Genomic DNA, 22,648 nt, shown 5'->3' with positions numbered 1-22,648 from the left:
ATCTACATTTTTATTATTGAAGATGTTTGTATTTATTATTGCATCATGCATACCTTTCTGGCTGTGATGTACTTTAAACAAATATGCTTCCACAATACTGTAAACTCCATCTGAAAGAAAAATAGAAACCTCAAAGTATCACATTCTCAAATAAACCAGCAGAGATAAATCTCATTTACTAACAGTATGTCGTCAGCAGTGTTAATTTTGGCAAATAGTTTCATCAGCCAATAGAAATCAACTGTAATTATTCAAAAGCAGTAACTTTGCCTTTCTGCATTGCAAATGCAAAATAGCATATGTTGGCAGAGTTTCTAAAATCTGATGTGAAAAATAAACAAATAAATGAAAAATATATATTTCCAAATAAAATAAATAGTTCTCATGTTGCAAGCATGAATGTTGAATATGATTATGAATGGACATTCCAATCAGTAATAGAACTGTTAACACTTTGGGGTATTTAATTAAAATCTATTTAAATTTTTTTTTAAATAACACCAATATTTTACATATTCATATGCCAGGATATTTATATATGTTCTAACATTTATAGAGATAGTGACGTTGGGAAAATTAACAAAATGCGATATCTGAGACAATATCAGACGAAGTTGAAACATCTCTGTAAATATTTATTGAAATATATTATTCTCAATCGGAAATGATTTATTGATTATTTCGTACCCAATCTAATCCAATACGTTCCCTTAGTTTTAACCAAGACTCCCCGTAGTAGTAAATCATTTCTTAATATACACAAATAAATAATAATCAATCCCTTTCAAATAATACCAAACACGATCCCACGGCCACTGATTGGTGATCGAAAACTGAACTCGCGGTGTTGCCGACAACAAGGAAAAGCTCCATACATGGATCAGCAGGAGTCTGCATGGTATTATTACATTATGTACACGGAATGCTTTGAGTTTTAGAAGCCTCGTTCTCAGTTGTTCAGTTTAATTGATCTTTTTCACCGTAAAGTTAATTGTCACAAGCGATAACGAATTTCACCTTTTCAATTGAGTTTGCTTGTTATTTTTAAACATAAGCGAGAATAGAAACAACCAGTATTCATTTACAAATACAATAGTCAGTAGTCATGTGGTTGCTCGCTGTCCGGTGACCTCCAACTGTTAGAAACAGCTAAGATCAACACTGCAACATACGAGATACGGTGCGCATTTCTTTGCACTATCTTGTCCTCTCGATCACGACAAACTTTATGAAACGGACAAGCTCGATTTTTTGGGAAATGCCAGTAATAATATGCTATATTTGCAAGCAATCAGAGTGACATATTCCTATTCGGCTTCGGTCATGAAGTTAGTGAACGTGGTGTTTTCAATTTCTGGAAAATAAATACTCGTGTTGATATTTCTGAATGAACAATGGTTGTTTTTCCTCGGGTACTGTTGGAACATTATAACAAGACATTAATTAAACACTTACCTCTATATAATCGAGGAAAACAGTATTCCAATGATCGAGCCTCTGCTTGTGTCACGTCGTCTGCTCGTCGAGAGGCGCAAAAACGCAGCGCCCTCTATGAGAAGCTGTCAATTAAGAGTAGCGCCCCTTGGAAATAATTTCCGAAATGCGACCTGACGTTGAAACAACGTTGGGCCAACGTATGAAATCCGACCGCGACATTGCCAACCTTTGCCAACGTTGGGCCAACGTCTGAATGCTAACTGGGCTGAGGAGAGCGAGGCCTTAGTGTGATACAGGAGAGGCCTGAGTGTGATATGGGAGAGATCTTAGTGTGATATGGGAGAGGCCTGAGTGTGATATCGGAGAGACCTTAGTGTGAGATGGGAGAGGCCTGAGTGTGATATGGGAGAGTCCTGAGTGCGAAATGGGAGAGGACTTAGTGTGAGATGGGGGAGAGGCCTGAGTGTGATATGGGAGAGGCCTGAGTGTGATACGGGAGAGGCCTTAGTGTGAGATGGGAGAGGCCTGAGTGTGATATGGGAGAGGCCTGAGTGAAATGGGAGAGGACTTAGTGTGAGATGGGGGAGAGGCGTGAGTGTGATATGGGAGAGGCCTGAGTGTGAGATGGGAGAGGCCTCAGTGTGATATGGGAGAGGCCTTAATGTGATATAGGAGAGGCCTGAGGAGAGCGAGGCCTTAGTGTGATACAGGAGAGGCCTGAGTGTGATATGGGAGAGACCTTAGTGTGAGATGGGAGAGGCCTGAGTATGATATGGGAGAGGCCTGAGTGTGATATGGGAGAGGCCTGAGTGTGATATGGGGGAGAATCCTGAGTGTGATATGGGAGAAGCCTGAGTGTGATATGGGAGAGGCCTGAGGAGAAAGAGACCTTAGTGTGATATGGGAGAGGCCTGAGTGTGATGTAGGAGAGACCTTAGTGTGAGATCGGAGAGGCCTGAGTGTGATATGGGAGAGGTCTGAGTGTGATATGGGAGAGGCCTTAGTGTGAGATGGGGGAGAAGCCTGAGTGTGATATGGGAGAGGCCTGAGCGTGATAAAGGAGAGGCCTGAGTGTGATATGGGAGAGGCCTGAGTGTGATAAAGGAGAGGCCTGAGTGTGAGATGGGGGAGGCCTGAGTGTGAGATGGGAGAGGCCTGAGTGTGATATGGGAGAGGCCTGAGTGTGAGATGGGGGAGGCCTGAGTGTGAGATGGGAGAGGCCTGAATTTGATATGGGAGAGGCCTGAGGAGAGCGAGGCCTGAGTGTGATATGGGAGAGGCCTGAGTGTGATATGGGAGAGACCTTAGTGTGATATGGGAGAGGCCTGAGTGTGATATCGGAGAGACCTTAGTGTGAGATGGGAGAGGCCTGAGTGCGATACGGGAGAGGCCTGAGTGCGATATGGGAGAGGCCTGAGTGTGAGATGGGAGAGGCCTGAGTGTGATATGGGAGAGGCCTAAATTTGATATGGGAGAGGCCTGAGGAGAGCGAGGCCTTAGTGTGATACAGGAGAGGCCTGAGTGTGATATGGGAGAGACCTTAGTGTGAGATGGGAGAGGCCTGAGTGTGATATGGGAGAGGCCTGAGTGTGAGATGGGGGAGGCCTGAGTGTGATATAGGAGAGGCCTGAGTGTGATACGGGAGAGGCCTGAGTGTGAGATGGGAGAGGCCTGAGTGTGAGATGGGGGAGGCCTGAGTGTGAGATGGGAGAGGCCTGAGTGTGAGATGGGGGAGAAGCCTGAGTGTGATATGGGAGAGGCCTGAGTGTGATATGGGAGAGGCCTGAATGTGATATGGGAGAGGCCTGAGTGTGATATGGGAGAGGCCTGAGTGTGAGATGCGGGAGAGGCCTGAGTGTGATACAGGAGAGGCCTGAGTGTGATGCGGGAGAGGCCTGAGTGTGATGCTGGAGAGGTCTGAGTGTGATATGGGAGAGGCCTGAGTGTGATATGGGAGACCTGAGTGTGATAGGGGAGAGGCCTGAGTGTGATACGGGAGAGGCCTGTGATACAGGAGAGGCCTGAGTGTGATACGGGAGAGGCCTGAGTGTGATACGGGAGAGGCCTGACAAGTAGGGCTGGGATGAGTTCAAATTTACTACGCGGGTACATACCTCCCTATCACCCGACCCTACCCGGGTACCCACTGAAGGTCTCAGGAGATGTCTCACAATGTCTCACAATGTCCGATTTGGAATATTTTTTGCATAGCCCTGGCAAAACGTTTATAGATACATGTATTTAACAATCTGGTCATTCATACACTGAAGTTGAATTTAGTTATATCTTTATTTAACCATATGAAAAATCACACAGGGTGCATAGTCAGAAAGAAATGCGAACATTAGTGACTTGTAGTGTTACCATAGAGTTCTAGATATGTTTTGTCATTAAACAATATATCACGTGACTAACCACGGGTCCGGGTAGTCCTGTGGGTACCCGGGTCCTGCTCAGTACCCACCTGTCCCGGATACCCAAGTTACCCGTCCCAGCCCTACTGACAAGCATAGTCAACTCTTACGGCAAGCATAACCACCTCTTACGACAAGCATAGTCTTCCTCTTATGACAAGCATACTCGCATTTTATGACAAGCATAGTCACCTTTTACGACAAGGATAGTCTTCCTCTTACGACAAGCATAGTCGCATTTTATGACAAGCATAGTCATCTCTTACGACAAGCATAGCCGCCTCTTATAACAAGCATAGTCTTCCTCTTATGACAATCATACTCGCATTTTATGACAAGCATAGTCATCTCTTACGACAAGCATAGTCACCTTTTATGACAAGCATTGTTGTCTCTTACAAACATGGTTTGTTGAAGACTTTTTCTAACTGGGATCTCCATGGGTTGATAGTGTCAGTACACAGAAGAGGGTGTTGATACACACAAGTACAGTTAAGATAGCAAGTCCATGGAGATATGAATTATACTCACTTAGAGCAGCCTGTCAGCCATGTTCTTTTTGACAACTACAGTTACTTAAGACCCATGTTAATAGGGGAGTAACGATTGATCAAGCTATTGATCAAACTATTGATCAAACTATTGATCAAACTATTGATCAAACTACGGATGTATTATAATTGTCCATTGGCCTTGAAGAGTTATAATATCAATATATATCAGTACTACCCTACAGTATCAATATTAACATTAGATATCTATAATAAAAAATGCCAAGTACTCATATTCATTTATATATAATTAATTTTCCTTGTGTTCATTGAAATTCTTGCATTCTGATCAGCTGAATTGGTCACGTGTTATTGCATTGATTTTCCAATGAATGTAAAAAATTAAGCCACGCCCACCGAAGCGGACTACTTTTATTACTACGGAATGTCGGGGAATCCCAATATGTGAGGGGATTCCCTTTCTGCTCACATGTGTCTTCATGCACAGGACATATAGCGATATTCATGCATATTCATTGTCCAAACTACCCTTTGAAACCAAAGGCCGTTCATTGAGGTGTGAATTGAAAAACTGATGTGCACAAATTTTTGTAAGAATCCGCAACGCGGATTCAGGTATCGGTTTTTCGAATCATACAGTCAATCCTTACAAAATTAAATTTTTGTTGTGTTTATTGAAATTCCTGCATTCTGATCAGCTGTATTAGTCACGTGTTATTGCATTCATTTCCCAATGAATGTAAAAAATTAAGCCACGCCCACCGAAGCGGACTACTTTTATAACTGCAGAATGTCGGGGAATCCCAATATTACATGTGAGGGAATTCCCTTTCTGCTCATGTGTATATATTTGTTCTGGCTCGTTACATGTCTATAATAAAAAAACAACAAGTACTCATATTCATTTATTTATATTCGTTCTGATTCCAAATATATCCATTCCATGGGTTTCTATATATAAACAAACACACTGGTGCCCTTCGAAAACTTGTTACTAACATTAGGCAGGATGATAATTTGAGGTGCCACTCAATGCCAAAACAACATCCTTTGCATTCTGCTGGACCTGAAGATGTGGACTTATTTATACAATGCATTTTGTCTTATGGGTTTCAACATGAAATTAGTAATTATTCTATTAGATGACTATTGCAAAATACTTCACAAGAGTGGTTTTCACTATTGAAATACAAGTACAGAGACCCTGCATTCACACTGACACTACAGTGGTTATAAAGACCCAAGTGTTCACACTGACACTACAGTGGTTATAAAGACCCCAGTGTTCACACTGACACTTCAGTAGTAATAAGGATGCTGCATTCACCCTGAAACTACATTAGTTATGAAGACCCCAGTATTCACACGGACAATACATGGGTTATAAAGACTTAAGTGTTCACACTAACACTACAGTTGATATATAAGACCCAGTATTCACAATGACACTACAGTGGTTATAAAGACCCCAGTGTTCATACTGACCCTACAGTGGCTATAAAGACCCTGCATTCACACTGACACTACAGATGTTATATATACCCCACTATTCACACTGACACTACATTGATTAAAAAGAGCCAAGTATTCACACTGACACTACAGTATTTATGAAGACCCCGGTCCTCACACTGATACTACAGTATTTATGAAGACCCCGGTCCTCACACTGATACTACAGTATTTTATAAGACGCTACATTCACCCTGACACTGCAGTGGTTATAAAGACCCAATATTCACACTGACACTACATTGATTATAAGAGCCAAGTATTCACACTGACACTACAGTATTTATGAAGACCCCGGTCCTCACACTGATACTACAGTATTTTATAAGACGCTACATTCACCCTGACACTGCAGTGGTTATAAAGACCCAATATTCACATTGACACTGCAGTGGTTATAAATACCCCAGTATTCACAATGACACTACAATGGTTACACAGACCTCAGTGTTCACAGTGACACTACAATGGTTACACAGACCTCAGTGTTCACACTGACACTACATTGATTATAAAGAGCCAGGTATTCACACTGACACTACAGTAGTTATAAAGACCCCAGTGTTCATACTGACACTACAGTTGCTATAAATACCGCAGTATTCACACTGACACTACAGTAGTTATAAAGACCCCAGTTCTCATACTGACACTATGGTAGTTACAAAAACCACAGTACTCACACTGGCACTACAGTTATAAAGACCTAAGTATTCATACTGACACTACAGTGGTTATAAAGACCCAAGTATTCACACTGACACTACAGTGGTTATAAAGACCCCAGTGTTCACACTGACACTACAGTGGTTACAAAGACCTCAGTGTTCACAATGACACTACAGTAGTTATAAAGACCTCAGTGTTCACACTGACACTACAGTGGTTACAAAGACCCCCGTGTTCACAATGACACTACAGTAGTTATGAAGACCCCAGTGTTCACACTGACACTACAGTGGTTATAAAGACCCAAGTATTCACAATGACACTACAGTAGTTATAAAGACCCCAGTGTTCACAATGACACTACAGTTGCTATAAATACCCCAGTATTCACACTGACACTACAGTAGTTATAAAGACTGCAGTTCTCATACTGACACTATGGTTGATACAAAAACCACAGTACTCACACTGGCACTACAGTGGTTATTAAGACCCAAGTATTCACACTGACACTACAATGGTCATACAGACGCAAGTATTCACACTGACACTACAGTGGTTATAAAGACCCAAGTATTCACACTGACACTACAACGGTTATACAGACCCAAGTATTCACACTGACACTACAGTGGTTATAAAGGCCCAAGTATTCACTCTGATTGTAATGAGCCAGTGATACCAATAAAAATATCATTCTTTATATAGTCAGCATTTGTTAATGGCTAACAACTGCTATAAAATGACATCATTATCAACAAATATGACATATGTGTTATTTTTAATTTATCTTTGCTAAATCTATATTTGGAATAATGAACAGAAATGTAACAGATTTAATTAAATATTTAGAATCCCAATGATCTAATTCTTTAATTAGCCAAGTTTTACAATAGCCATATTGAATATGTGCATTACTCCAGTTTCAGCCTGCCTCAGTTCCCTATGTTCAAAGCAGGAGGAAGTTCATCTGATGGAGCTGAATGGACTTTAATATCAGTCTGGGGTGAGGAGGAGAAATCTCCTCACTTCAGTTTCAGATTGTATTTTATGTGTTTAATCCCCAGCACCATTAAAATCTGTCCAAATATCCCCCAGCAGGGCCCTACACTATCAAAGGGATTAAATTGGTTCATTTAATTTTATCTAGGAACAGAGTTGTGACACTGATGTGATGTTGAAAGTTGTGCCGGTTTCAAGTCCTGCACATGTAGTGTCGTCCGTGTATTTCATTACCGTTAGCAGCCCCACTCTATCATCAATTAATATGTCACTCAAATTGATTTGATGACATTTAATTCAACATATGAAAGGATGAATGAATTAGATCTACTTTTTCGAACCAAAAAGACTTGACATATTTCAAGTTTATTGAATTAGACAAGACCAAACTGAGCAAGTGGCCATGAGTTGGTGCAATCAATACCACACAATGACTTCTGGGAGAAACTTTCAGTAGATTGTACACATCTGACACTGATTTTGTATCAACAACTGTCCAATCTTATTCTTTTATTAATGAAAAGTGAAATTACGACAAGAAATTCCACTCAGCTGCCAAGATCATCATGTTTTAGTTCATGTTAAATCAATCACGATTCAAGGATAGCTCAATGAGAAGTCAGCCACTATGGCAGTGTCTCAGTGTGGGAACTTCACAGCCATGACAGATCGTCCACCACTATGGCGGTGACTCAGTGTGGGTACTTCACAACCATGACAGATCGTCCACCACTATGGCGGTGTCTCAGTGTGGGTACTTCACAACCATGACAGATTGTCCACCACTATGGCGGTGTCTCAGTGTGGGTACTTCACAGCCATGCCAGATTGTCCACCACTATGGCGGGTGTCTCAGTATGGGTACTTCACAACCAAGACAGATCGTCCACCACTATGGCGGTGTCTCAGTATGGGTACTTCACAACCATGACAGATCGTCCACCACTATGGCGATGTCTCAGTGTGGGTACCTCACAGCCATGCCAGATTGTCCACCACTATGGCAGTGTCTCAGTGTGGGTACTTCACAACCAAGACAGATCGTCCACCACTATGGTGGGTGTCTCAGTATGGGTACTTCACAACCAAGACAGATCGTCCACCACTATGGCAGTGTCTCAGTGTGGGTACTTCACAACCAAGACAGATCGTCCACCACTATGGCGGTGTCTCAGTATGGGTACTTCACAACCATGACAGATCGTCCACCACTATGGCGATGTCTCAGTGTGGGTACTTCACAGCCATGCCAGATTGTCCACCACTATGGCAGTGTCTCAGTGTGGGTACTTCACAACCAAGACAGATCGTCCACCACTATGGCGGGTGTCTCATTGTGGGTACTTCACAACCATGACAGATTGTCCACCACTATGGCGGTGTCTCAGTGTGGGTACTTCACAACCATGACAGATTGTCCACCACTATGGCAGTTTCTCAGTGTGGGTACTTCACAACCAAGACAGATCTTCCACCACTATGGCGGGTGTCTCATTGTGGGTACTTCACAACCATGACAGATCGTCCACCACTATGGCGGTGTCTCAGTGTGGGAATTTCACAGCCATGCCAGATTGTCAACCACTATGGCAGTGTCTCAGTGTGGGTACTTCACAACCATGACAGATCGTCCACCACTATGGCGGTGTCTCAGTGTGGGAATTTCACAGCCATGCCAGATTGTCAACCACTATGGCAGTGTCTCAGTGTGGGTACTTCACAACCAAGACAGATCATCCACCACTATGGCGGTGTTTCAGTGTGGGTACTTCACAACCATGACAGATCGTCCACCACTATGGCGGTGTCTCAGTGTGGGTACTTGACAACCATGACAGATTGTCCACCACTATGGCAGTGTCTCAGTGTGGGTACTTCACAACCATGACAGATCGTCCACCACTATGGCGGTGTCTCAGTGTGGGTACTTCACAACCATGACAGATCGTCCACCACTATGGCGGTGTCTCAGTGTGGGTACTTCACAACCATGACAGATCGTCCACCACTATGGCGGTGTCTCAGTGTGGGTACTTCACAACCATGACAGATCGTCCACCACTATGGCGGTGTCTCAGTGTGGGTACTTCACAGCCATGCCAGATTGTCCACCACTATGGCGGGTGTCTCAGTATGGGTACTTCACAACCAAGACAGATCGTCCACCACTATGGCGGTGTCTCAGTATGGGTACTTCACAACCATGACAGATCGTCCACCACTATGGCGATGTCTCAGTGTGGGTACCTCACAGCCATGCCAGATTGTCCACCACTATGGCAGTGTCTCAGTGTGGGTACTTCACAACCAAGACAGATCGTCCACCACTATGGTGGGTGTCTCAGTATGGGTACTTCACAACCAAGACAGATCGTCCACCACTATGGCAGTGTCTCAGTGTGGGTACTTCACAACCAAGACAGATCGTCCACCACTATGGCGGTGTCTCAGTATGGGTACTTCACAACCATGACAGATCGTCCACCACTATGGCGATGTCTCAGTGTGGGTACTTCACAGCCATGCCAGATTGTCCACCACTATGGCAGTGTCTCAGTGTGGGTACTTCACAACCAAGACAGATCGTCCACCACTATGGCGGGTGTCTCATTGTGGGTACTTCACAACCATGACAGATTGTCCACCACTATGGCGGTGTCTCAGTGTGGGTACTTCACAACCATGACAGATCGTCCACCACTATGGCGGTGTCTCAGTGTGGGTACTTCACAACCATGACAGATCGTCCACCACTATGGCGGTGTCTCAGTGTGGGTACTTCACAACCATGACAGATCGTCCACCACTATGGCGGTGTCTCAGTGTACTTCACAACCATGACAGATCGTCCACCACTATGGCGGTGTCTCAGTGTGGGTACTTCACAACCATGACAGATCGTCCACCACTATGGCGGTGTCTCAGTGTGGGAACTTCACAACCATGACAGATCGTCCACCACTATGGCGGTGTCTCAGTGTGGGAACTTCACAACCATGACAGATCGTCCACCACTATGGCGGTGTCTCAGTGTACTTCACAACCATGACAGATCGTCCACCACTATGGCGGGTGTCTCAGTGTGGGAACTTCACAACCATGACAGATCGTCCACCACTATGGCGGTGTCTCAGTGTGGGTACTTCACAACCATGACAGATTGTCCACCACTATGGCGGTGTCTCAGTGTGGGCAATGATGACCCAGTGGTCTAATGCTCTCAGAGAGGCAGCCAGCTTTAAGCACTTAATAATCTATGCCTTGATTTTAGACTTGGAGGCTTAAAGCAGTGAGTCACAGTGGTATAGACTGTTAATGATGATTCTAACCTTTTACCACTAAATTGATTTTCTGAGTGACATATTCTTATTTTTAAATTCATTATTTCAGCTTAGCTTTTGTAAATTATCAAAGACAAATCAGAACTGAGAATAACTTTTCAATGATGTTTTTTGAGAATATCTCTGCCACCATCAAAAACTATCCATCTCTATTAAGAGAACTACCGTTCCCCAACTTGCTGCATCCACGCCCAGTCAGACTCCACTGCTTATGTTCCTGACATTATCAACAAGTTCATTCTGTGGCTTAGTGCACCTATTTGTCAGTCTGTTGTTAAATGCCACACTCAACAATATTCCAGCAGTATGACAATGGCCTGTAAATAAGTAATTAAAGTAAATCATTATCATTATTATTGTTGTTGTTGCCCCTTGCCCCTCGACACACAGCCCAGAGAGCGATTGGGACTTCTCCCAGAAAGAGCTGCTTAGTCAAACCCACCCAGAACTTTTCTGATTGTGTGAAGACTCCCCTACAGTACAGCCTTCTGCATTACCCAGATTGTCAGAAGGGATGTATTCCTGGTAGCAAACCCGGGTACTCTCCCAATGTCAACAGATTGGGGGGGGTACAGGTGGCCCAGTCATCTAAGGTGCCGTGATTCATTGTGCAGAGTTGCATCCCTTATGCATGCCAAAAACCTATGATTGTGGGTTCGAATCCCGATTGTTTCTAGGTTTGTCAGCACCATACCCGTGCTCGTGGGTTTCACCGAAGTGGTAAACGTCTGAGACCTGCATCACTTAGGGCTTTCCTCCCACATTAAGCTGACACGTTGTGATATGACTGGAATACTGTTAAAAGCGGCGTTAAACCCAATGCACTCACTCACTCAACAGGTTGGGAGGTACCAAACCTAAGGCACCAAGAACAATGGGGAGTCTTGGTACAACTTGGTACTTGGGATGCAAGGCGAGGTCTGTATATTTGCCATGTTTTTCCTGAATCCTGTCAATCACATCATTGTCAAAAGGGACAGAAAATTCAATGATGTATTGGATTTATCAAAAAGGACAAGATCAGGTTTGTTGGCCTGGATACGTCTGAGGCTGTAAATGGGCACTAAAGAACGTTGTATTGATCATTTTCCATGACGCCCTATACATAATTCGGGTCGTACCATGGGTGGACCTCTGTGTCAAAACCACAAGAATGGCAAATAAAATGATAATAATATAATAATACTGTGTTTGTGCCAAAGCTTGGCATCCACTGACAATGTGTTGGACAGTCTCATTAAATGCATTACATAATCTACATTTTGATGCAAAATCACACATTGACGGTTTTGAGTGGGAAGTGACTGGTCCTATGCAGCAAACAGAAAGCCTTCTGTTTCACTTTTCGGGCCAGATGACTTCATCCAAGCAAAGGACTCTGCAGGGTTGCTGAACTTCTCAACACGCTGCACATAAACTCGATCCAGTGGTGGTTCAGATAGCCTCTCCTTGAAAAACTGAGTGTGGGCCGACTTGATATGGCACTTCGCTTGGTTGACACTCATATCTGTACCGTCCAGCAGTACAGAACCATCAACAAAATCAACACCGACATTGAGATTATGTCCCACATCCTTGGCTCCTCTAAGAAAACTGTGGAATATCTTGTTTTCATCATGAGTCTTGACATGCTTCACAAGAGGATCATCAGACAAATCGTAAATGTGTGCAAAAGTGCACAATTCTATCATGAAGAGCCTCCACATTTATCAAACCATGCCCTCCCATCATAATTGGTGAATGTAAGCGATTGAGGGAAGACATGTCTGCCATGATTCTTCGTGTAAGAGTGTCAATACCCTGAATTTCTTGTTTCGTCCAATCAACAACACCAAAAGAATATGAAAGGACGGGTACAGCATAAGTATTTGTGGCTTTTACTTTATAGCGAGCGTTCAGCTCTGAACTCCAGATTTTCTTAAGTCTACATTTGTACTCTGCCCGAAGTGTTTCCTTGATATGGGCATTCTATATGCCGATATCATTAGAAAAGGACTCGACAAGGAGAATCTGTTTTTTGAGTGTGGATCTTCCATGTATTTTCACAAACAATCAGATATTGTTCAGGAGGCGTCCCGATTCAGCAGTAGGACGTATACGACTTCGTTCAGACAATGATAGGACATTCCAGATAATTGAGGATAGTAATCCGACTTTTTCACTTTTCGTGTCGTAGCGTTGTCTGATCTAAAACTGGAGCCATAATCGGCACTGTGTGAACCTGGCCTAAAGCATTCGCCCGTCACGCCAAAGACCCGGGCTCAGTTTCCCGACATGGGTACAATGTGTTAAGCCCATAATAATATTTAAAATAAGTCTTGTCCACAGCTGCCAACACAAACAACAATGTGATGAACATGGAACAAACCATTTCAGGTCCCCAATAATATAAAAAGATCTAACATCACTACCACAAATAACTAGACTTGTTGGACATGTCACCTGAAATATTTATCCTAGCTGCATGATAGGCAATGCAAATCACATGTACTCCAGTGGTCACTAACCAGGCAATAAATCAGTCTGTACAGCATTCTGCAACATTGTGCCCATCTGTCACTCCACCAATCAAGGGGAGATTATCTTACTGAGATACCATCATCATTCTCCACTAACTGTGTCGCAGTTGGAGCTATATCATAGTTAATCAAATTGCACTGACTACAACAATTTTGTTATTTCCATATTCATAGTGGCAGTACGGAGCCCCTCACAGCCCTGTTCTGTGTTAGCCACTGACTCCAGGCTGACACCATACATGCCATGTGGACTTTGATACACTAGACATGCCATGTGGACTTTGATACACCAGACATGCCCTGTGGACTTTGATACACCAGACATGCCCTGTGGACTTTGATACACCAGACATGCCCTGTGGACTTTGATACACCAGACATCCCATGTGGACTTTGATACACCAGACATGCCCTGTGGACTTTGATACACCAGACATGCTCTGTGGACTTTGATACACTAGACATGCCCTGTGGACTTTGATACACCAGACATGCCCTGTGGACTTTGATACACCAGACATGCCATGTGGACTTTGATACACCAGACATGCCCTGTGGACTTTGATACACTAGACATGCCCTGTGGACTTTGATACACCAGACATGCCATGTGGACTTTGATACACCAGACATGCCCTGTGGACTTTGATACACTAGACATGCCCTGTGGACTTTGATACACCAGACATGCCATGTGGACTTTGATACACCAGACATGCCATGTAAACTTTGATAGCTGACACTTAATGCAGCCAAGACAAGTGTTGATTTGATAATGAGAGACACCCTTCTCTAACTAATGCATAATAGTTTCTGCTCAGAACAAAAGAAACACATGCAAGAAAAGGAATGTTGAAATTACCAAGAGCAACTTTGATTAATTGTGTGTCTGAGATGCTGTGCTGTCGTGAATATTTCCTGAGTTATTTAGCTGAGACAAGAAGCTAAATATACAAGCATGCCTCTCCGTGCCTCTGCCTCCCCATGGTACAAGCTTGGTAGCCCAATAAAACATGACTACAGGGAGTGAAATGAAATACACCAGCGTTCACTACACTGATTCTGATTCTGATGTCACTTGTTCACAACTTCATTTCGCCTGATGCATGTAGCGCTTGAACTGAAGTGGGTTCCTGGGTTCCATGAGGTCTTCTGTGGTATTAGAATTGGAAGCCTTGGACCCCTTGGCGTTTCTGCATAGTTTCAAACACTAAATGTTTGACAACTATTTTTTGTTGACATGATTGGACTGATGGACTGATGGACATGACTGGACATAATACCATCAGACACACACTGGCCAACATAATACCATCAGACACATACTGGCCAACATAATTCCATCAGACACACACTCACCACATAATACCATCAGACACACACTGGCCACATAACACCATCAGACACATTCTGGACACATAATACCATCAGACACACACTCACCACATAATACCATCAGACACACACTCACCACATAATACCATCAGACACACACTCACCACATAATACCATCAGACACACACTCACCACATAATACCATCAGACACACACTCACCACATAATACCATCAGACACATACTGGCCACATAATACCATCAGACACACACTCACCACATAATACCATCAGACACACAATCACCACATAATACCATCAGACACACACTCACCACATAATACCATCAGACACACACTCACCACATAATACCATCAGACTGACACTTAACACATAATACCATCAGACACATACACATCACATAATACCATCAGACACACAGTGGCCACATAATACCATCAGACACACACTCACCACATAATACCATCAGACACACACTGGCCACATAATACCATCAGACACACACTCACCACATAATACCATCAGACACACAGTGGCCACATAATACCATCAGACACACACTCACCACATAATACCATCAGACACATACACACCACATAATACCATCAGACACACACTCACCACATAATACCATCAGACACACACTCACCACATAATACCATCAGACAGACACTTAACACATAATACCATCAGACACATACACACCACATAATACCATCAGACACACACTCACCACATAATACCATCAGACACACACTCACCACATAATACCATCAGACAGACACTTAACACATAATACCATCAGACACACACTCACCACATAATACCATCAGACAGACACTTAACACATAATACCATCAGACACATACACACCACATAATACCATCAGACACACACTGGCCACATAATACCATCAGACACACACTCACCACATAATACCATCAGACACATACTGGCCACATAATACCATCAGACACACACTCACCACATAATACCATCAGACACACACTGGCCACATAATACCATCAGACACACACTCACCACATAATACCATCAGACACACACTCACCACATAATACCATCAGACACACACTCACCACATAATACCATCAGACAGACACTTAACACATAATACCATCAGACACATACACACCACATAATACCATCAGACACACACTCACCACATAATACCATCAGACACACACTCACCACATAATACCATCAGACAGACACTTACCACATAATACCATCAGACACACACTCACCACATAATACCATCAGACAGACACTTAACACATAATACCATCAGACACATACACACCACATAATACCATCAGACACACACTGGCCACATAATACCATCAGACACACACTCACCACATAATACCATCAGACACATACTGGCCACATAATACCATCAGACACACACTCACCACATAATACCATCAGACACACACTGGCCACATAATACCATCAGACACACACTCACCACATAATACCATCAGACACACACTCACCACATAATACCACCAGACACACAATCACCACATAATACCATCAGACACACAATCACCACATAATACCATCAGACACACACTCACCACATAATACCATCAGACACACAATCACCACATAATACCATCAGACACACAATCACCACATAATACCATCAGACACAAACTCACCACATAATACCATCAGACACACACTCACCACATAATACCATCAGACACACAATCACCACATAATACCATCAGACAGACACTTAACACATAATACCATCAGACACATACACACCACATAATACCATCAGACACACACTGGCCACATAATACCATCAGACACACACTCACCACATAATACCATCAGACACAAACAATCTGCATTGTAAGGTTAAGTATTAACTTCACCACTTACCTGACGCTGGAGCTATCTCATAGTCACACTAATCATCTTCCTTATCCCACCACCCAACCTCTCCCTCCAACAATGATAACTTCCTAAGTGGATTAACTTCTTCTCTCAACTCGATGTGTGAATATTTTTCCAGTGGACTTCATCCCCAGTAATCAAGCGAATCCATAAATCGATGATTGCCGCATGAAAACAGTGTCAGCACGAAAACAGGTACGTTATCGGCTAATATAAAGCACTTTCAGTCCTTACAAAATCAAAAACGTCAATAGAAAAATGCAACATTATGACTAAATTAGCCCTTTTTGAAAGGCTGTGATCAAATTTTCCTTTCACATACCTGATCATAAATGCTTAGTGATCGTTATGCATTTCATCTCGCACATTTCTGTCACCTGCCGGCCAATCACAGCTGACTAAAACAGAGCAGATGAATGAAAGCCATGTCAGGCATGATGGATGTTGAATATTGGATTAAGTCGTCAATTATCACAAATCCTAACTGTAAATATAATCAATTTCATGTCAATCAAGGTGCTGAGATACATTTAGCTGTATCAATATTCCTGCTTATCTTGGGGAGGCTCGGGTCTACTGGACACCGACTTTCAATTACCATTCGGAGACTTCGTTTGTGAGCATCAATATATCTAATAGGAACTTCATCCCAAACATATGCTTAAGAGAATCCTAACAAAGCTGACTTGATGAACAGGGATATGGCTGGCTTTGTCCAGCCTCAGAGACAAAGCCCCACAGCATTGATATTCCAACCTTGCCTCATCTTTAAATGCGCTATGGAAGATGACTATTAGGGAAGGCGTGCAATGGCATATGTTGATTGGCTGTTTTGACAGTTGTGTCAGATCTAGCGTACATTTGGAAGTGGCCACATTGTCAGCTGTACCTTGCTCCGTCCCCAGACGTAGAGGAAATACCACCTCAATGTGCTGCTTCAGTTGAAGTATAAAGTCAATTGTATTGTGTGTGTATTGTGTGTATTGTGTGTATTGTGTGTAGTGTGTGTGTGTGTGTGTGTGTGTGTGTGTGTGTGTGTGTGTGTGTGTGTGTGTGTGTGTGTATTGGGTGTGGGTGGGTGTATATTGGATGTGTGTATTGGGTGTGTGTATGTGTGTAATGGGTGTGTGTATGTGTGTGTGTATTGGGTGTGTGTATGTGTGTATTGGTTGTGAGTATGTGTGTATTGTGTGTGTGTATGTGTGTATGTGTATTGTACACCTATAACTCCAGGATTCCATGTGTGAACTGTACAGGTACATGGGATGTAGGCATTATAAGTGGGATGCAGGCATTATAACTAGAAAGTAGGCATTATAACTAGAAAGTAGGAATTATAACTTGGATGTAGGCATTATAACTGGGATGTAGGCATTATATAACCAGAAAGTAAGCATTATAACTAGAAAGTAGGCATTATAACTAGAAAGTAGGCATTATAACTTGGATGTAGGCATTATAACTGGGATGTAGGCATTATATAACCAGAAAGTAAGCATTATAACTAGAAAGTAGGCATTATATCTAGAAAGTAAGCATTATAACTGGGATGTAGGCATTATAACTGGGATGTAGGCATTATACCTGAGATGTAGGCATTATAACTGGGGTGTAGGCATTATAATTAAGATGTAGGCATTATAACTGGGATGTAGGCATAACTGGGATGTAGTAATATTGGGGCACAGCCTACAGGAATCCCGGCACTTCTCCTCTTTAGTTGATATGTTTACTTTACTGAATGAATACAACACACAAAAAATGCCTTTATTTTCCATCAATCAGGAAACTGGTCTTAAGACATCACCATGAAACAAATTTTTAAACATATCTAAGGAATTCTTTGCAAGAAAAAAAGAAAACTTGTGAAAAAAGAAAATCTGTTTCTAGGTCAAACGTAGAAAAAACCACCCAGACAACCCTACAAAGCCACCTACAGTTGTACAAAAATATTCAACAAATGTTTCCATGGGGCTTGGCAATCATTGTCACAATGTGACACAGTAAGTGGGAAGTATGACCGTATTCACTGATTTGCTACTAAATCCCATCCTCCCTCCTCTGCATGCATATATACAGGCATGTACTCGCGTAGTTACATGGAAGATACAATAAATACATAAATATGTCCTATTACTTTGTCTCTACTGAATACATGCATCATAGTCTGTGCTTGCTGTGCTGGACACTGAGTAGACAAGACAGTTAGATGTGCTCACACAAAATATATTGCAGAATGAACAAAGAGACACACAGGAGAGATGCAACTGTGAAACTGCTGGATGTAAAGAACTTCTGACATCAAGTTATAGACGAGGTTACAAACTGGTTGTTTTGAATGATAGCTTCTTAAATCCTTACTTATCTGCAGCAATGGGCTTACCTGTCATCCAGCTGATCGTTACCCAAGGCGAGGTTACTCTCCAGGAGAGATGCTGGTTCTACAAACACAAGATAAACAACTCGTAATGATGAGAAACTGTACATTTATGAAAGGGATGTGTCTTAAAACACTTTTCTCAGAATTTATTTGACAGGGCTTTGGAATGAAAGTATCTCTCTGAATATTGATAATGTGTAAGTTTGTCTGAGATACGTTACTTCTCTAACTCTCATAGAGATGCTAAAGGACACTTCCCTGATAAACACTACCTCCACTAAACATCCACCAGGGATAAACATGTCAAATCTTGACGGACTCGTTCTTTTTTCTACCAGCTTGTTATTTCTGAAATTCTGAAATGAATTGTTGACAATAAACTGACAGGCAAAAGAAACAATACCAAAACTTAGAAGGTCCAAAGTTTCAAGAAGACGCTGCATAATAAAAAAACTTTTGATTTTGTAATTCAGCTAAACGCAGCCAATATTGCTGTTTGTGAAAAAGTTTATTTGACTGCTTAAAGACAAAAAATGACATTAAACGATAAAAAATTCACATGCAGAGCAGCCTCCAGTCGGTATAAGTTTAACCACAGTAACGTGGACACTTGGCAGAGGAATTTACTAAAACACAAAACAACCATACTGACAGTATCACCTCAGCAGACAGAAACGGCCATCAGTATGATATAGAAGGGGGCTACCCACAGTCTTGTGTCAACAACCTTAGACTGACAGTATCACCTCAGCAGACAGAAATGGCCATCAGTATGATACAGAAGGGGGCTACCCACAGCCTTGTGTCAACAACCTTAGACTGACAGTATCACCTCAGCAGACAGAAACGGCCATCAGTATGATACAGAAGGGGGCTACCCACAGTCTTGTGTCAACAACCTTAGACTGACAGTATCACCTCAGCAGACAGAAATGGCCATCAGTATGATACAGAAGGGGGCTACCCACAGCCTTGTGTCAACAACCTTAGACTGACAGTATCACCTCAGCAGACAGAAATGGCCATCAGTATGATATAGAAGGGGGCTACCCACAACCTTGTGTCAACAACCTTAGACTGACAGTATCACCTCAGCAGACAGAAATGGCCATCAGTATGATATAGAAGGGGGCTACCCACAACCTTGTGTCAACAACCTTAGACTGACAGTATCACCTCAGCAGACAGAAATGGCCATCAGTATGATACAGAAGGGGGCTACCCACAGCCTTGTGTCAACAACCTTAGACTGACAGTATCACCTCAGCAGACAGAAATGGCCATCAGTATGATATAGAAGGGGGCTACCCACAACCTTGTGTCAACAACCTTAGACTGACAGTATCACCTCAGCAGACAGAAATGGCCATCAGTATGATACAGAAGGGGGCTACCCACAACCTTGTGTCAACAACCTTAGACTGACAGTATCACCTCAGCAGACAGAAATGGCCATCAGTATGATACAGAAGGGGGCTACGCACAACCTTGTGTCAACAACCTTAGACTGACAGTATCACCTCAGCAGACAGAAATGGCCATCAGTATGATACAGAAGGGGGCTACCCACAGCCTTGTGTCAACAACCTTAGACTGACAGTATCACCTCAGCAGACAGAAAGGACCATCAGTATGATACAGAAGGGGGCTACCCACAACCTTGTGTCAACAACCTTAGACTGACAGTATCACCTCAGCAGACAGAAATGGCCATCAGTATGATATAGAAGGGGGCTACCCACAACCTTGTGTCAACAACCTTAGACTGACAGTATCACCTCAGCAGACAGAAATGGCCATCAGTATGATACAGAAGGGGGCTACCCACAGCCTTGTGTCAACAACCTTAGACTGACAGTATCACCTCAGCAGACAGAAATGGCCATCAGTATGATATAGAAGGGGGCTACCCACAACCTTGTGTCAACAACCTTAGACTGACAGTATCACCTCAGCAGACAGAAATGGCCATCAGTATGATACAGAAGGGGGCTACCCACAACCTTGTGTCAACAACCTTAGACTGACAGTATCACCTCAGCAGACAGAAATGGCCATCAGTATGATACAGAAGGGGGCTACGCACAACCTTGTGTCAACAACCTTAGACTGACAGTATCACCTCAGCAGACAGAAATGGCCATCAGTATGATACAGAAGGGGGCTACCCACAGCCTTGTGTCAACAACCTTAGACTGACAGTATCACCTCAGCAGACAGAAAGGACCATCAGTATGATACAGAAGGGGGCTACCCACAGCCTTGTGTCAACAACCTTAGACTGACAGTATCACCTCAGCAGACAGAAATGGCCATCAGTATGATACAGAATGGGGCCACTCACAGCCTTGTGTCAACAACCTTAGACTGAGCGTGCCTGTCAAATCACCAGACTGATGACTTGTCTCCACCAAACTGGCAGACCATCAGGGACCAGGCCCACCAAGGACCGCTACCTCAGGAACAGATTATTGATGATGACATCAGCTGCAACCACCCTTTGTCTTCCAATCAGTTATAAAACAGTGTCTTGGAGATTGACACTGCATGAACCATCCCTTGGAGCTGCCAACATCAACATCAGGGATGCTTATGAGCCACACACTAGTGGCAGAACAGGAACTAGCAAAGACATCTCTATTCTGATGAGAATCTGTTTCAACTCTGAAGAACAGATAAGAGAATTTGAGTACACCGCCAACGAGTGAAATGGGAGGCACACTGTTCTGTTGAGGAGGTTGAACTGTAGGGTAGATGCAGCACCATGGTGTTGTCATGTCAAAGCCGATGCCAATCTCACTGCCCAACACAATATCATCCAGGTACTTTGTCCCTGTAGATTCCCAACATCCTGTTCTTGACAGACAACATTCTGCACACCAAACACATCAATGTGTATATCTGGCTTGCCAGATCAGAGGACGACCAGTTCCTCCACTCACAAGACAAGGCAATGCTCAGGCACAGGTTGAGGAATGGCATAAAATTCAATCAGCAATCATCCGATGCGTGTCATTCCCAGTTTGGCCAAGAGTTTTCGCACATTTACATTCCAATGGAGGACATACCCATTTTTGACTGATCCGTGTGATTTTAGCTCTTCAGTGTGGCTGTGTTTGAGGGCAAAAATAACTTGGCCTGACCTTCATAATGATGCCCATGGGCTCATAACCTGACATAATTACCTGTTAAAATGTTCATTACCTGGGATAATTACCTGTTAAAATGTTCATTACCTGGGATAATTACCTGTTAAAATGTTCATTACCTGGGATAATTACCTGTTAAAATGTTCATTACCTGGGATAATTACCTGTTAAAATGTTCACTACCTGGGATAATTACATTTAGTACTAGCTGCAATTGTTATTGCAGGTATATCATCTTATGTTTACAATTTTATTTACTTCCTGTTGCGTCATTGCACATGCGTGTCCTCGGATGTTACGTAACCATCTCGTGGTGACGTCATCACTGCTTTTTCAATTATGTAACTGTCTCTACTCATCACTTTCGCACAGCCATTTATCCCGTGGTACATCGCTTTCTCTCCGCTTTTACGCTTTTCTCTCGTCC

At 42.9% G+C, this 22,648-nt stretch overlaps 1 protein-coding gene across 2 annotated transcripts in view; it reads right to left on the bottom strand.

The window, feature by feature from the left end:
* LOC124124605 (hemicentin-2-like) overlaps positions 1-22,648 on the bottom strand; it is a 368,103-nt gene that overhangs the window by 258,073 nt on the left and 87,382 nt on the right. For both annotated transcript variants that reach the window (XM_048403772.1, XM_048403774.1), the window contains exon 2: positions 19,076-19,133. The gene's annotated coding sequence lies outside the window, so the exon portion shown is untranslated. The remainder of the gene's footprint in view (positions 1-19,075; positions 19,134-22,648) is intronic.

This window comes from Haliotis rufescens, unplaced genomic scaffold (genome assembly GCF_023055435.1).
Source record: "Haliotis rufescens isolate VD_foot unplaced genomic scaffold, xgHalRufe1.0.p SCAF_1, whole genome shotgun sequence".
NCBI lineage: Eukaryota > Metazoa > Mollusca > Gastropoda > Lepetellida > Haliotidae > Haliotis > Haliotis rufescens.
This window is presented reverse-complemented; position numbering and strand designations above follow the sequence as displayed.